Below are 14,486 nucleotides of genomic sequence, written 5' to 3'. Positions count from 1 at the left end.
GTGTCCTCTTTTATTTCATTGAGCAGTGGTTTGTAGTTCTCTTTGAAGAGTCCCTCACATCCCTTGTAAGTTGGATTCCTAGGTATTTTATTCTCTTTGAAGCAGTTGTGAATGGGAGTTCACTCATGACTTGGCTCTCTGTCTGTTATTGGTGTATAGGAATGCTTGTGACTTTTGCACATTGATTTTGTATCCTGAGACTTTACTGAAGTTGCTTATCGGCTTACGAAGATTTTGGGCTGAGACGATGGAGTTTTCTAAATATACAATCATGTCATCTGCAAACTGGGACAATTTGACTTCCTCTTTTCCTAATTGAATACCCTTTCTTTCTTCCTCCTGCCTGAATGCCCTGGCCAGAACTTCCAACACTATGTTGAATAGGAGTGGTGAGAGAGGGCATCCCTGTCATGTGCCAGTTTTCAAAGGGAATGCTTCCAGTTTTTGCCCATTCAGTATGATATTGGCTGTGGGTTTGTCGTAAATAGCTCTTATTATTTTGAGATACATCCCATCAATACCCAGTTTATTGAGAGTTTTTAGCATGAAGCGCTGTTGAATTTTTTCGAAGGCCTTTTCTGCATCTATTGAGATAATCATGTGGTTTTTGTCTTTGATTCTGTTTCTGTGATGGATTATGTTTATTGATTTGCGTAGATTACATACTAAATTTTAACACATTCTACTCACCAAAGGATTAAACGCTGCTGCCAGATTAAATGGTTTTGTGGAGAACCCGGACTAAATCTTGCTGGCACAGCAATTGTAAAGGAGAAGAGTTTCGAACAAGATTACCTACTCTGAAGAATCTCCTCAAATTTCCAGATGAGCTGTTATTTAAAAAAACAAAGCAAAAAAAAAACAAAAACAAAAACAAAAAAAACAAAAAAAAAACACATTATTTCCAACTATTTGTGTGCACCAGGTTTAAGAGATAAAATGCAAAAATAGGCTGGGCGCGGTGGCTCAAGCCTGTAATCCCAGCACTTTGGGAGACCGAGGCGGGCAGATCACGAGGTCAGGAGATCGAGACCATCCTGGCTAACACGGTGAAACCCCGTCTCTACTAAAAATACAAAAAAATTTAGCCGGGCGTGGTGGCGGGCGCCTGTAGTCCCAGCTACTCGGAGGCTGAGGCAGGAGAATGGCATGAACCCGGGAGGCGGAGCTTGCAGTGAGCCGAGATCGCGCCACTGCACTCCAGCCTGGGCGACACAGCGAGACTCTGTCTCAAAAAAAAAAAAAAAAAAAAAATTACAAAAAAAAAAAGCAAAAATAAATTTGGAAGCTGAAGCTGATGAAAGACTACTGTCATCTACAGCACTGAATTTCATATTTTTGTATCTATTGAACAGTCTAATTGATTTTACAAGTAAATGTTAAATTTAAACTTATAAATTTGAATGAAATACTGATTTTCATTTGGGGGAAATGAAAAGGCCTGTACTACTAACAAATAGGCCTGGGCACTGGAACGGGAAGATCCATGACCTGCCCCTCCAAGTGTTCATGCAAACCAGTAGCATGGAGGGCTTGGCAAAAATGCAGAATCCCCGGCCCCTGCCCAGACTTTCTGAATCAAGATCTGCCTTTCACACACAAGATTCCCCTACACACACGAGTTTGAGAAGTGCCGGTTGATAGGACTTCATAGAAGAGAAAACAAGTAGGGCTGGTATCAACGGTGAAGACTTCTGGCACAGTGGGATTTCTGCAGGGCATGATTCAAATTCAAGAGACAAGGACATATGGAGTGGACATTTCAAGCAAGGAAAGGGACAATAGGAGGGGGCTGGGAATAGACCACCCATGCCAGACAGAGGTTCTAGTAAGTAGCAGGACACGTAGGAACAGCTTGAGGATGTGGGGGAGAGGAAATTTGGGGCTGAGAGAGGCGGCTGGCAGCCAGCCAGGTCCCCACTTCCGGCTGCCCCTTACCTTGTGGACAGAGCAGCGTCCGCCGGAATTCCAGGCCAGGATCGCCAATCGCGTAGCCACCATGAACCAATTAAACCTCCAGCAGCCCCAGGAAGTCGGAGCTCATTATCTCCAATGTCTAGATGGGGAGCCGACCACTTCCGAAGCTGTAATTACCGGAGGTCAGAGGGCACCTGAGGCAGGAAGTCTGGTCTGTCCCAGCACATTCTTGGCGCTCCCAGATTTTCCCTCCGAGGAGAACGGAGGAGGAGCTGCTCTCCTAAGCTGGAAGTCCTTCCACAGTTTAAGGGGCTTCAACGAGCCCTAGCTGGAGAAAAAAGGGCCTTCGACCACCTTCACTCAAGCTAGGCTCTGTGAAAAGAACCTCCCAGACAGTAGCCTCCTGCCTGGGAGGGAGCAGGCTGCTGGACGGGATTGCTGGAGAGATGCCTGCCTGGGGCAGCCTTAGGGAGGAAGGAATTGGAGGCAGCTGTGGAGGCGGCCTGCCGGAGGAGGGCTCCAGCGGGGCTATTCCAGAGAGAGAGGTTGGAACTATTAATTTAATAACCATCCAATCAAGCTGTGAGGGAACTACAATTGAGTCATGAAATTACCTCGTTTTCTTAAGAATACACAGGCCTATGAAAGCTTATCTGTCTCCTGAATTCTCACAGATGCCCTGGGAAAAAGGCTTTGCAGCTTGGCTGTTGGCCTGAAGCACAAGCTCTCACCGACTGAGACCTCTTGACCAGCCCTGATTTTTGCTAGGAGCCTGTCCTAGGGTCCACTTTCTTTTGACTCCTGAGAGGTCCCATGAGGTTTCTAAGTCAAGGCAATGGACTAGATTCCCGTAGAAGGGCAAGTGCCCTAGGCAAGAAGGGGAACGTCAGGGCCAGTTGCTCGGTCCTTTCAGGGCCACCCTACAGTGACCCTGGTCCTAGAGGCTGGGCTGCCCTTCCCCTGCCCAGCACTGCTCAGAGCATATGTTAACATCCATCTGGGGCCCTTATCTCAGCCTGGAGGCAGATTCATCAACTTCTGGAGGCTAAGGGCTAGCTTGAGGCCCTGCCTCCCCGAGATGCTGCCCCTTTGATTCCTACTTAATCACTCCCAGCTGTTCAGGGTCCTGAGCTAGTATAGATTTTCTGGCAAGAAAAGGCTCTGAAACTTGAGCCATTTACTAGGCGGCTGGGACGCTTTTGGGAACACAGCCCGTGCTGTTGGTGCCAGTCAGGGCTGTACCACAGTCCTGGGAATCTCCACGAAGAGTGGGAGAAAAAGGCTGAGGCTGCCTGGGGAGAGAGACCTGGGAAGTCACTCCCATCCCTTGGCCGGGCTCAAGCAAGAGATCTGTCCCTGAGTTTAAGGAATGATCTTTGGGACAGGCCTCAGTGCACAGAGTCTAGGACTTCACCAGAACAGAGGAACGGAGGTGTTTTGTTTCTCCTCCAAACTCCTGAGACTTATTCTTCTGGTATATGAAGAAATTGTTCTGTAATTACAGCTGCAAAAAACCCAGGGAGAGGATAACGTTAAGCTAAGAACATCTTAATATAGGATGCACATTTGGACCTTCTGCAAGGTACTGCTAGCAAGGCGGGGACAGAGGAGGTAGTGATGGTGGGTAGAGGTGTGATGATAAACAGGGAGGCCCCAAGTTCATTGTTATACACTCAGTTAAGGGGTACCACAGGTAGGGTGCTCTTCAGTCAGGAGGCAGTGAGGTACACCAGAATCCCTGGAGGAGCACTTCAGGGGGAAGAGGGGCAGGCTCGAGAAAGGAAGAAAAGGAAGCTCAAAGCTGATGGGTTAGCCCAGCCCAAGCCCAGGTTATTCCTGGCTCTTTTGGAGAGGAAGCCAACCCTGATGGGCTGGACTGGATTTCAAGCTACCGGGCCAGGCATCCAACGGGGCCTATGGAAAGATTGACAGTTGACCTCTCCAGGGATCAAGGGCATGGTGGGGCCTAGGTGATTTCAAACCTGAAGCCCCAGACAAGCATAGTATAGCTATGTAATAGAATACTACGTAGTCATTAAAAATCATGCTATTCTTTAAGAATATTTATATGGGGAAATTATTATATATTTGTTTCTTGTTTTGTTTGTTTATTTATTTTTGTTTTTTGTTTTTGAGATGGGGTCTCAATCTGTCACCCAGTTTGGAGTGCAGTGTCATGATCTTGGCTAGCTGCAACCTCCACCTTCCAGGCTCAAGTGATCCTCCCACTTCAACCTCCTGAGTAGCTAGGACCACAGGTGTGCACCAGCATGCCCAGCTAATTTTTGGTAGTTTGCTAGAAATGGGGTTTTGCCGTGTTGCCCAGGCTGGTCTTGGACTCCTGGGCTCAAGCAATCCACCTGCCTCAGCCTCCCAAAGTGCTGGGATTACAGGGGTGAGTCACCGCACCCAGCCTTCATTATATATTTGTAACTGGAAACAAAAAACAAAAAACAAAGCTAGCATTACTAACAGTAGAAACAGCAGGTACAGATATGGAGTCCAGTTATTTTGCTGAATACACCCACTTCTACTGCTGGCCTTGGAAGGTACTGGTTATCAGCACTGGTTATCTCTGTGTAGCAACATTGTGGGTAACATTTGTTTTCTTCATGTTTTTCTCTGTGTTCCAAACTTTCTGTAATCAACATGCTTTGCTTTTGTAATCAGAGGACAATAATTGCTTATTTAAATGGTAGCACTCGCTCTATTTAAACTAGTTCCATTTAAAGGTCAGAGAGTCAGGGAGCCGTGGGCAAATGAGAAGGGGCTCGGTGGGCTCTGTTACTGGCCTGCCAGCATTCGTTCCCCCTTCTTCCTTCAGTTCTCTCCTTTGCTGTGCTGTGCGACTTCCATGCACGCATCCAGACCCACTCTCCACTTCTCTCTTCCCCACTTTATGTCCTGGAGGGAGGCTGACCTTTATGGACAACATCAGAAGCCTTGGCTGGGTTTGGCTAGTAGGGGACACCAGCGGGAAATCAAAGGGAGCTGGGAATGTGAAACTGGGTGTTGATCCCTCGGGCTTCCTCCCAGCAGGCTGGCTGCGACCCTCTTCAAAAGGCCATGTCTCCCTCTGATGCTTGTCTTCACACAGTTCTCTTTGTCTGTGGTACCCTCATCTTCCTTTGCCAGTCTTGGGGTGGTACAATGGGCTGAGTGTTGGTTCCCCACCCCTCGCCAATCTGTCAACACCCTAACCCCTAGAACCTGGGAATATGACCTTTTTTGGAAAAAGGTCTCTGTCAATGTAATTAAATTAATGATTTTGAGATGAAGAGATTATTCTGGATTATCTAGGTGGGCTCTAAATCTAATAAGTGTCCTTACAAAAAAGAAGCAGAGGGAGATTTGACATACAGCAGAGAAGGAGACAACGTGAGGAGGGAGAGATTGGAGCGATGCAGCCACAAGCCAAGGAGTGCCCACAGCTGCAGGAGGCTGGGGAGGCAGAGTGATTCTTTCCTCAGGCCTCCCGGGGGAGTGTGACCTGGGGCCTCTGGGGACATCTGGCCTCCAGAACTGTGAAAGAATAAATTTCTGTTGTTTTAAGCCACATAATTTGTGTTATTTTGTTATAGTGGCCACAGGAAACCAATATAGATGGTAAGATGGTAACAGTATGCCCTGTTACTGGCCTTCCAGGTGCAGTGGTTTTTTTGTTTTGTTTTGTTTTGTTTTGCTTTCCTTAGACCGTTCATACTGTTGTAGTCTCACTGTTAACCTCTCTTCACATTACTCGGTTTTCGTGAGCCACCTGTTTCCTGCAGGAGCCTGTCTGACATGGGTGTCTGTCTCACCCACAGGTAACCTGTGCCCCAGGGCAAGCTGACCCCACCTTATATCCAGGGGTCATTCCTGGTTTTTCCAAGCAATTATGGTAATCCTGTTCCCTTTGCAAGTGGTCCAAGAATGGACATGTCCAAAATGTGGCCACATCAGAGGGAAATCTGGAGAGTTTCTGGGACAATTCCATCTTCCGTGAGAAAGCCACAGGAAGAGATGGTCCTTCTATCCCTCTTCCTCCCCTGGACATGGCACGTCCGGGTGTGATGCCTGCAGCTGCTGCAATTTGAGCCCATTGGTGAGCCAGTGATTCCACCAGCCCTGAAGGTGGTCCTACCCCAGCCTTCCAGTCACGTGAGATAATACATTTCTATACCGCTTATTTCCATTTGAGTTGGGGTGTTATCAGTGGCTAGAAGCCTAGTAAATGTTGGCGATTTAGATTAGTTCTACATTGCCTTAATGCAAAGATGGTCAAATTGTTTTAAATATCCTAGCATCTTAAAAATACTTTCAAAACTTGAAAAATCTTGATGAAAAAACCTTTCATGATATATATGTGTTCACGCTTTGTCGAAAATAGTAGCAAAACAAAATGCATAAAGATTTATAGTCAACTACCACGTTCAACGGGGAGAGGGTCTGAAATAATGGCAATAAGGTAACAATAGAAATAAGGTGAAACAAAAACAATTCTGTGTAACACAACTGGGATATTCAAATCAGCAAACAACTATGAGAGCTGTTATATGCCAGGCACTCAGCACTGGGGAATAAACGGGAACAAGATCTTGGTCATTTTCCTTGAAGCGCTTACATATTATTTTTAAAACTGGCTGGGCACAGTGGTTTATGCTTGTAATCCCAGCACTTTGGGATGTTGAGGAGGGAGGACCACTTGGGGCTAGGAGTTTGAGATCAGCCTGGCCAACATAGTGAGACCCTGCCTCTACAAAAAACAAAACATAAAAAAAATTAGCCAGGAGTGGTGGCACATGCCTGTTTTGTAGTCCCGGCTACTCAGGAGGCTGACATAGGAGGATCGCGTCAGTCCAGTAGTTTGAGGCTGCCGTGAGCTATGATTGTGCTACAGCAAACCAAAAACCCCAAACCCAAAAAATGTCCAGGTTATATTTCATCCAAGTTGTGGAAAACAAATGCAAAACAGTTCATCCAGTATTCATCTACACTTGTATGTTCACTTTCTGTACTGCTGTTGATTATATACTTGGTGACAAATACAGTTACAAGGTCAAAGTGAGTGCAGTTTAGAGGAAGAAAAATAGGAATTTGATTCAGAAATATCACATAAGCAAAGTGGGGTGGAAAAAATTGATCATTACCCCAAAATGCTGAAAACTATGTTCTACTTGTAAAATAGTGCTTGGAACTGTAGCTGGTATTTCCCAGACACCCTATTGAAAGAGAACTGGTTGAAGGCTTACAGGGCAGCAGTAGCATCCCAGGCCTTCCCATCAAACTCCACAGAATAAAACAGATTGACATAAGAGCCATTTTTTTATCAGCCAAGACCTCTGCCCCTTAATATCAGGAGCAGGAAGAACACATCCCTCAGTAAGTGTAGGCACATTCTTGAAACAAAATCCACTCGCACCAGCCTGAGAGTCCCATGCAGAGCCATTCCTTTTGGGTCAGATAGGTCCACTCCATAAATCCTCTTTAAAATACTAACACCTTTGGCAGGGGTATCAAATTAACTCACAACAATGGGTGATCCCTTTAGTTCTTCATCAGGGCTCCGAGAGAGATGGGAATATGGGGGAATGAAGAAGACAGGGATTAAGAGAACATTGTTTGGAAAAGCTGGGACAGGTGAGATATTCAAGTTGGGAAATCCCTGGCAAGCAGAAGGCTGAGTGAGGGGCCTGGAGACAAGCCACATACTTTCACCTCTTTCCTTGGTCTTATTTCCCATTTCTCCTTGGCTTTCTTCTTTGAAGCAATGCCTCAGGGGAGGCCAACCTCATTCCACAAGCTTCTAAAGGTTTGCTCCATGAAACACTGGTTCTACATGATACTCTTAGAAAATTCTGCAGTCCAGTAAGTTTGGGAAATGCTGTGTACTGAAAGTCCTCAGAGAGTCATAAGTAAGTTAGCAAATTCATGGCTCCAAGAAGTTGCTCTGCCTGGTGTATATTTAGGCCAGGGGTTTCCCAAATATTTTTGGTCAAAGAGCTCTTTAGTGCATGTTGTCACCTGTTAAGAATACATTCTGAGAAAGGCATATCTGATGCTCATAGTTTTCCATTAGAGTATTTGTTACCAAGTTTTAAGATGATATAGCCTCCAATATTTTCTTCTTTTGCTATCTCTCTACCTAATTGCCAACCCATGGTGTCTGGGCAGGGAAGAGAAGAGACAAAAATGTGTTTTGGACACTCAGCTGTTTCTTGTTGGCTTTCCTAGCAAACAATTTGGATGGAAACAGATTTTAACTATTCCTTACTTTAGAGTTAGCAGATGAGCCACAGATTGTAATTATCTAGGCTCTCTTTTCTTTATTAATCTGGAAACTTGGAAGTTGGTTTCTGCTGAGTTGTTCTCAGCAAAACTTGGCCTCCTTTAAAGCAGTAGCCTCCTTAGTAAGCTCCTTTTCCTTACCCTGTACTCTGGAAAAAGCCCAAACATCATATCTCCCCGAGGAGAGCTGGTTTAGGAAAACTGCTATTCTTCCTAGCTGGAAGGTGTTTCAAATAGAATCATCACAGATGTAACTGCATGTTCAGGATATTGTCTGGAAACCACCAAACTATCAAGTATTTGAGACCACAAGAGGCAGATCCAAGGGCTCACTGTAAAACTTTGCCACTCAGAGTAAACTCTGTGAGCCAGAAGCCAGGTACCACTGAGAACTTGTTAGAAATACAAGAGCTGAGAGCCCACCACACCCCATCCCACCCCCTGCCTCCCAAAGCAGAATCTGCATTTGAACAGACCCCCAAGCCATTTATATGCACAAAGCCTAAGAAATACCAACATTCATTTCATCATATCTCATTCATTTATTAACAAACAATTATCAGGTACCCCACTAGACACCCTGCTGTTCTAAATATTGGGGTCACAGTGGTTAAAAAGGTAGGTAAGGTCCTGATTCTCATGCAGCTTACATTCTAGTGGGGAAGACAGACATAAACACATTTAAAAGTAAAGATGTCAGGAAGTGGCAAGTGCCTGAAGAAGTAAGTTTTCTAATGGATTAGCAAATGAATGGAAGTCAAGGGTGAGATGCAATGGTCAGGCAGCATCAGTCTGAATAGAGACCTGCCCAGGGAGAAAGAGAAGCCACATGGTAGCCTGGGGCAGGAACATTCCAGGCAGATGGCATAGTGAGAGCAAAGGCCCCAGGGAGAGTATGAACTTGAGAACAGAGAGAAAGGAGACAGGTGTGGCTAAAGCTCAGCAAATTAAGAAACTCGGCGGTCAGAGAGTTAGAGAAGGGCCAGATTATGTGCACCAAAGAGTCTAAAATTGAGCGTGCATCAGAATCACTTGGAGGAGGGCTTGTTAAAACATAGGTTGTTGGGTCCTACCCCAGAGTTTCTAACTCAGTAGCTCTGGGGTGGGGCCCAAGAATTGGCATTTCTGACAAGGCCCAGGTGATGGTGATGCTGCAAGTCCAAGGACCGCACTTGGAGAACCACTGATGGAGAGTGTTGCGGGTCCTTGTAAGGAGCTCAGTTATACTCAAAGTGTGATGGAAACCATCAGAAGATTCTAAGCAGGGGAGTGACAAGAGCTGATGTTCATTTTCCTCTGTTATCCCCAGAGGAGCAGACCTCTCCAGTCATCCACTATCACCTAGACTCGCATCCCCTTCCTGCTGTGTTCGTCACCTGATTTGGTCCATTTTCCCACCCATTCTCTTCATTTCCTCCCAAACACGTCCACTGTGCCTTCTGGAAGCCCCACTCCTTGACTCTCTCAATTTTACCTGTCCTCAGCCTACATCAGAGCCTTCCCTCTTTCTTCCTTGCCTTAATTGGAGCCTGGCTGATCCCAAGAATACGACATTCACACAGCTGTTTCTGGCACAGCCTGTCTGATAGCTTACAGTCCGTGAACCTTAGGGCCTGGAAGGAGTGTTGGTGCCTGCTTGTTCTCTACTATTGCTCCTGGAACTTAACCTCTGTTACCTTTTACAAAATATCCTGCCCATTAAAGGCTCTGGCTACCTGACTGTACCACTCGATCACATGTCCTCATTCACGTGATCCATTCACTCATTCACTGTACCACACCTCCTGGCTCCCCATCTTTTTCTCTGCATAGCCCTTCTTGACAATCTCATTGAAGTAACCATACAATGTCCCCTCTAGCAGCCTGGCTTCTCAGTTTCCTGGACCTTCTTATCTCTAATGATGTTTTCTCCCTCCCTCCACCTCAAGGTGATAGCCTTAACCTTGTCACCACCAGAAACTGTTCTGCTGCTGCAAGCCCAACGCCCCACTCTCTCATAAGCTTTCTGTCCTTGACACCTGCTTAAGCATGTACTGTGACAATTCTTCAACTCTGCTGAGATCTCTTTTCTGTTGGCTTCACCACCTTTTACAATTTGTCAGCCACATTTCTGTTCACTCCTCGTGTCCAGCTTAGGGCTTATGGTTCATCACCATAAACACTTCTTTCCAAAATTCTCATCCTCAGAATCCCCTTGCCTTTCCACGGAGTCTCCTACAAAACACTAAGCAAACCCACCCATCTATCTCTCCACTCAAGCAGCTCGACATTACTATGGAAAAGTCAAACAAGCAGGCTGCTTTCACTTTCAGTTCATCGCAGACCTCAAAGGGGTACTTGGAACTCCTAGGCAATATTGCTGTGTTTCTCTGTTAAAACCAGCATTCGTATTCTTCTAGGTTACTTTTTCATTCCTTTTATATCCTTAAAACTCCCACTGCCCTTCCCTACTTTTTAGTCTCAGCTGATGAACTCTCCTCATGTTTGACTGAGGAAAGAGACGCTGTCCAATGGAAATGCTCACATTCCTCCACCTTGAAACCTACAAGCACAGCCACACTTGCTGGCCTCCTCTGCCCCTTCCCTCTACTCAGCTATGTCCAAGTGGCCTCCTATCGTCCATTCAGTCCTTCCCATCAGCGTCTCCCTTGCTACTGGATCATTCTCATTGGCACACACACCTGCTTCAGTATCGCCCATCTGTTTCTTCTGTAATTTATATCTGTACTTCCAAATAATACAGCTATTTTTAGGTTCTTCAATTTTAGACACTTATTGCCTTCTTGCACCCTCCTTGTGCATATTTCCCCTCCACCCACCCTCCCAACGTTGTTACAGCACCATTTTTGGCTAAATCAATGTTCTGTGCTAGCATTACTATAAGTACTCACAGCTGAACCATATAGGCTGTTATTCTTTTATGGGTCAACTTTGGTGTTCTTGGAGTTACTAATTACCTCGTTTTTTCATTGCTTAGTCTTCCAAATATCAATTACTAAGTTTCTGCTAAGCTTTCCAATCAAATTGCAAAAGTCCTCTCCTGAGTCACAGGTAACCATTCAAGACTGCTTCTTCACCCCCAAATCCAGCTACCACCAATGAACAGCTCTGCTGGGACTGTCACCTGTGCATGTGTGTGGCCTCTCCAGTGTGGCCAGGGTAGGGGAGTGGGACTTCTCATGCCGCAGTTCAGGACTCGGAGAGTGAGTATTCCTGAGACAGGGTGGAGGTCTCAAGGCCTTTTATGACCTTGCCTGGAAGTCACATAGGGTTGCTTCTCCCCTGTTGCAATGATGGAAGCAGTCAAAACCTCACCCAGATAATGGGGAAAAAAGCACAAAGCTCTCTTCTCTGTGTAAGGAATGTTCAGGAAGATTTATGGCCATGTTTTAAAGCTGCCACAGAGACAACTTATGTGAGATAATACTAAAATTGTGTTGAAAATAGTCCAAACGTTTCCAAAGAATTTTCTTTTTTTTTCTTTTTTGAGACAATGTCTCACTCTCTTGCCCAGGCTGGCGAGCAGTGGCATGATCTCAGTTCACTGCAACCTCCACCTCCTGGGATCAGGAGATTCTTGTGCCTCAGCCTCTCTGGTTGCTGGAATTACAGGTATGCACAACCACGCCCAGCTAATTTGTGTGTGTGTGTGTGTGTGTGTGTGTGTGTGTGTGTGTGTGTATTCTTAGTAGAGATGGGGTTTTACCATGTTACCCAGGCTGGTCTGGAACTCCTGGCCTCAAGTGATCTGCTTGCCTAGGCTTCCCATAGTATTGGGATTACAGGCGTGAGTCACCGCGCACAGCCAAGAATTTTCATTGTTGTATATAGAAAATACATGGCGATATCAGAAACATAAATACTGTACAGTATTGTCATGAGCTTAAGTAGAATATCTTTGGAGGGAATCCCAAGAAGCTGGTACCGGGAGAAACTGGGTGACTGGAGGCTGGAGCAGGAAGAGACTTTGCCCTGTAGACCGTTTTGCATCTTTTGAATGTTTCGTCATGGGCTTGGACTGCATTTCCAAAAATATTAAATGATCAAATGTCTTTGACGATGTCACAGCTTCTCCTGGCCATGTCAGCTCCCAGGATAGTCTAAACCAGGGCTGTCCAAGAGAACTTTCTGTGACGACGGAACTATTCTGTATCTGACCTGTCCAGTACAGCAGACGCTAGCCTCACGTGTCTGCTTAGCACTTGAAATGTGGCTAGTACGATTAAGGAATTAAATTTTTAACTTAAATTTTAATCGCCATCTGTGGCTAGTGACTACATCCTGGATGTGCCGGGGCAAGGGGCTGGGAGGAGCTTGCACATGTGGGATATGGGGTGGGGAGCACGAGATCCCTTGAGTCATGGTATCCAAACATTTTTGCACATGTGTGCCCTAAAACAGTTTTAAACAACTGTATATCTCTTTGCAGAAATTAAAGTTGACATCTAAATGCTTCCTCCTTAGTTTAAAAGTTTATTTTTGTTAGGAGCTATAAAAGATTAAACATTTCGTAAGATGAAATAAGATGAGGACTAACTATAATTTGAATATGTATTTCATGAGCTGGTTTGATAAAGTAAGTTTTAATTACTGAATAATGCAGACTGAATCTGAAAGAAATCATTTTAAAATGCTTTAACCTATACTGCCTTAGCTGTTCTAAACTTAGATCACCTCAATGTGGGTCACGCTTCACCCTTGACAGAAATAATATACATAAGACAGGGAAAGACAGCGTGCCCTGAGGATGGAAGATGCCTTGATGAATCATTAAAGAAGCCCCCAGAAACCAATTGATCAATCTCCCCTCTTTTGGTTGAAGGAAGTTTTTACACCCCAGAGTAAGGCTGCATGTTGCGATCACGATGGGTGACTACGGCATGGAGACTTCCATGATATGATTTTAGAACTCAGTGCTTTGGACATGAAGACTGTGGAAGTGGATTTCCTCTAAATCACTCATGGACATTTATCCTCCTGAAAGATCTGTACACCCTCAGGTGTACTTGACCCCAGTTTGAAGACCGCTGCTATGACAAGGTGGAAGCTGGGCTTAGCACTCAGTTGCCTACCACTACTGGCTTCAACTGAGACCCGCCACAGAGGAAAGATAAGGGACAGTCCCTGGGGTCCCCTCCAGCTGAGACAGGGTGGCCCTGTCAGCGTCCTTGCCTCAGACCTCTGGCCTGCTCTCCAAGACTCATTCAGCTGGAATTTTTAAGCCTGTTCCAAGTGGAAAGGGGCAAACCCAGGCCTGCCTTCTTCCAGGGCTCAAGGATGAGCAAGGCGAGACTTAATGCCTTTTTCCCAGTACACTCTGCTCCATCACCCCCTCCTCACATCACGCCATCCTCCCTAGACCTGCAGTTACTCCAGATGGAATGCAGAATAGAGGCGGGTTTGGAGAATTGCAGTTCACTAGCATGGGGGCATAGGGCTGCAAGGGGCTGACTCAGTAATGGTAGTCTGAGTAACCTAGGACTGATTAGAGTGCCGTCCTCAGGGCCGTCATGTCTAAACTAGGGGTTGCTCCTAAGATGAAAATTGCATGAGGTCCAAATTACTAGAGGCCAAGGCAGGCAGATCATGAGATCAAGACATCAAGGCCATCCTGGCCAACATGGTGAAACCCACACTAAAAATACAAAAATTAGCTGGGCGTGGTGGCGCACACCTGTAGTCCCAGCTACTTGGGAGGCTGAGGCAGGAGAATCGCTTGAACCCAGGAGGTGGAGGGTGCAGTGAGCCGAGATTGCGCCACTTCACTGCAGCCTGGTGACAGAGCAAGACTCCTTCTCAAAAAAACAAAAAACAAAACAAAACAAAAAAACACCTGAATTCAGCCCACAGAGTTGGTATTTGTGTGCCACACTGGAGACCAAGGCACCATCTGTCAAAATGGCCGATACAGAGTCCACTTTTTTCTTCCGGCTGAGTGAGGACAGATCACTGCTTTGGTCAAGCACTGGATTTGTAGTTGGCTTGCATCTAAGAGCCATATTGTATAAAAAATGTATTTTTTTAAGCTCAAGAATCATATTTGTATGTGGAGGGCTCACACTGAGAGGCTGGTGGGAATTGGGCCCCTGGGGGTGGCAAAGAGCCCCATCCCCAATGACTTCCTCACCTGGGGCAAAAGATCACTGATGGACTGATGGGGACAGACAAGCTGAAAGCATTGCCATTGCTGCTTTGTGACAGGTTCCACACTAAGCAGTCTATGCACATCTTTCAGACAGAAGTTAGCACAAAATCCCCTCCATCTCACCTCACTCCCCATTTAGGTGCATTTGGCCTACTTC

This window comes from Rhinopithecus roxellana, chromosome 14 (genome assembly GCF_007565055.1).
Source record: "Rhinopithecus roxellana isolate Shanxi Qingling chromosome 14, ASM756505v1, whole genome shotgun sequence".
NCBI classification, from domain to species: Eukaryota; Metazoa; Chordata; class Mammalia; order Primates; family Cercopithecidae; genus Rhinopithecus; species Rhinopithecus roxellana.
Note: the sequence above shows the minus strand (reverse complement) of the source record.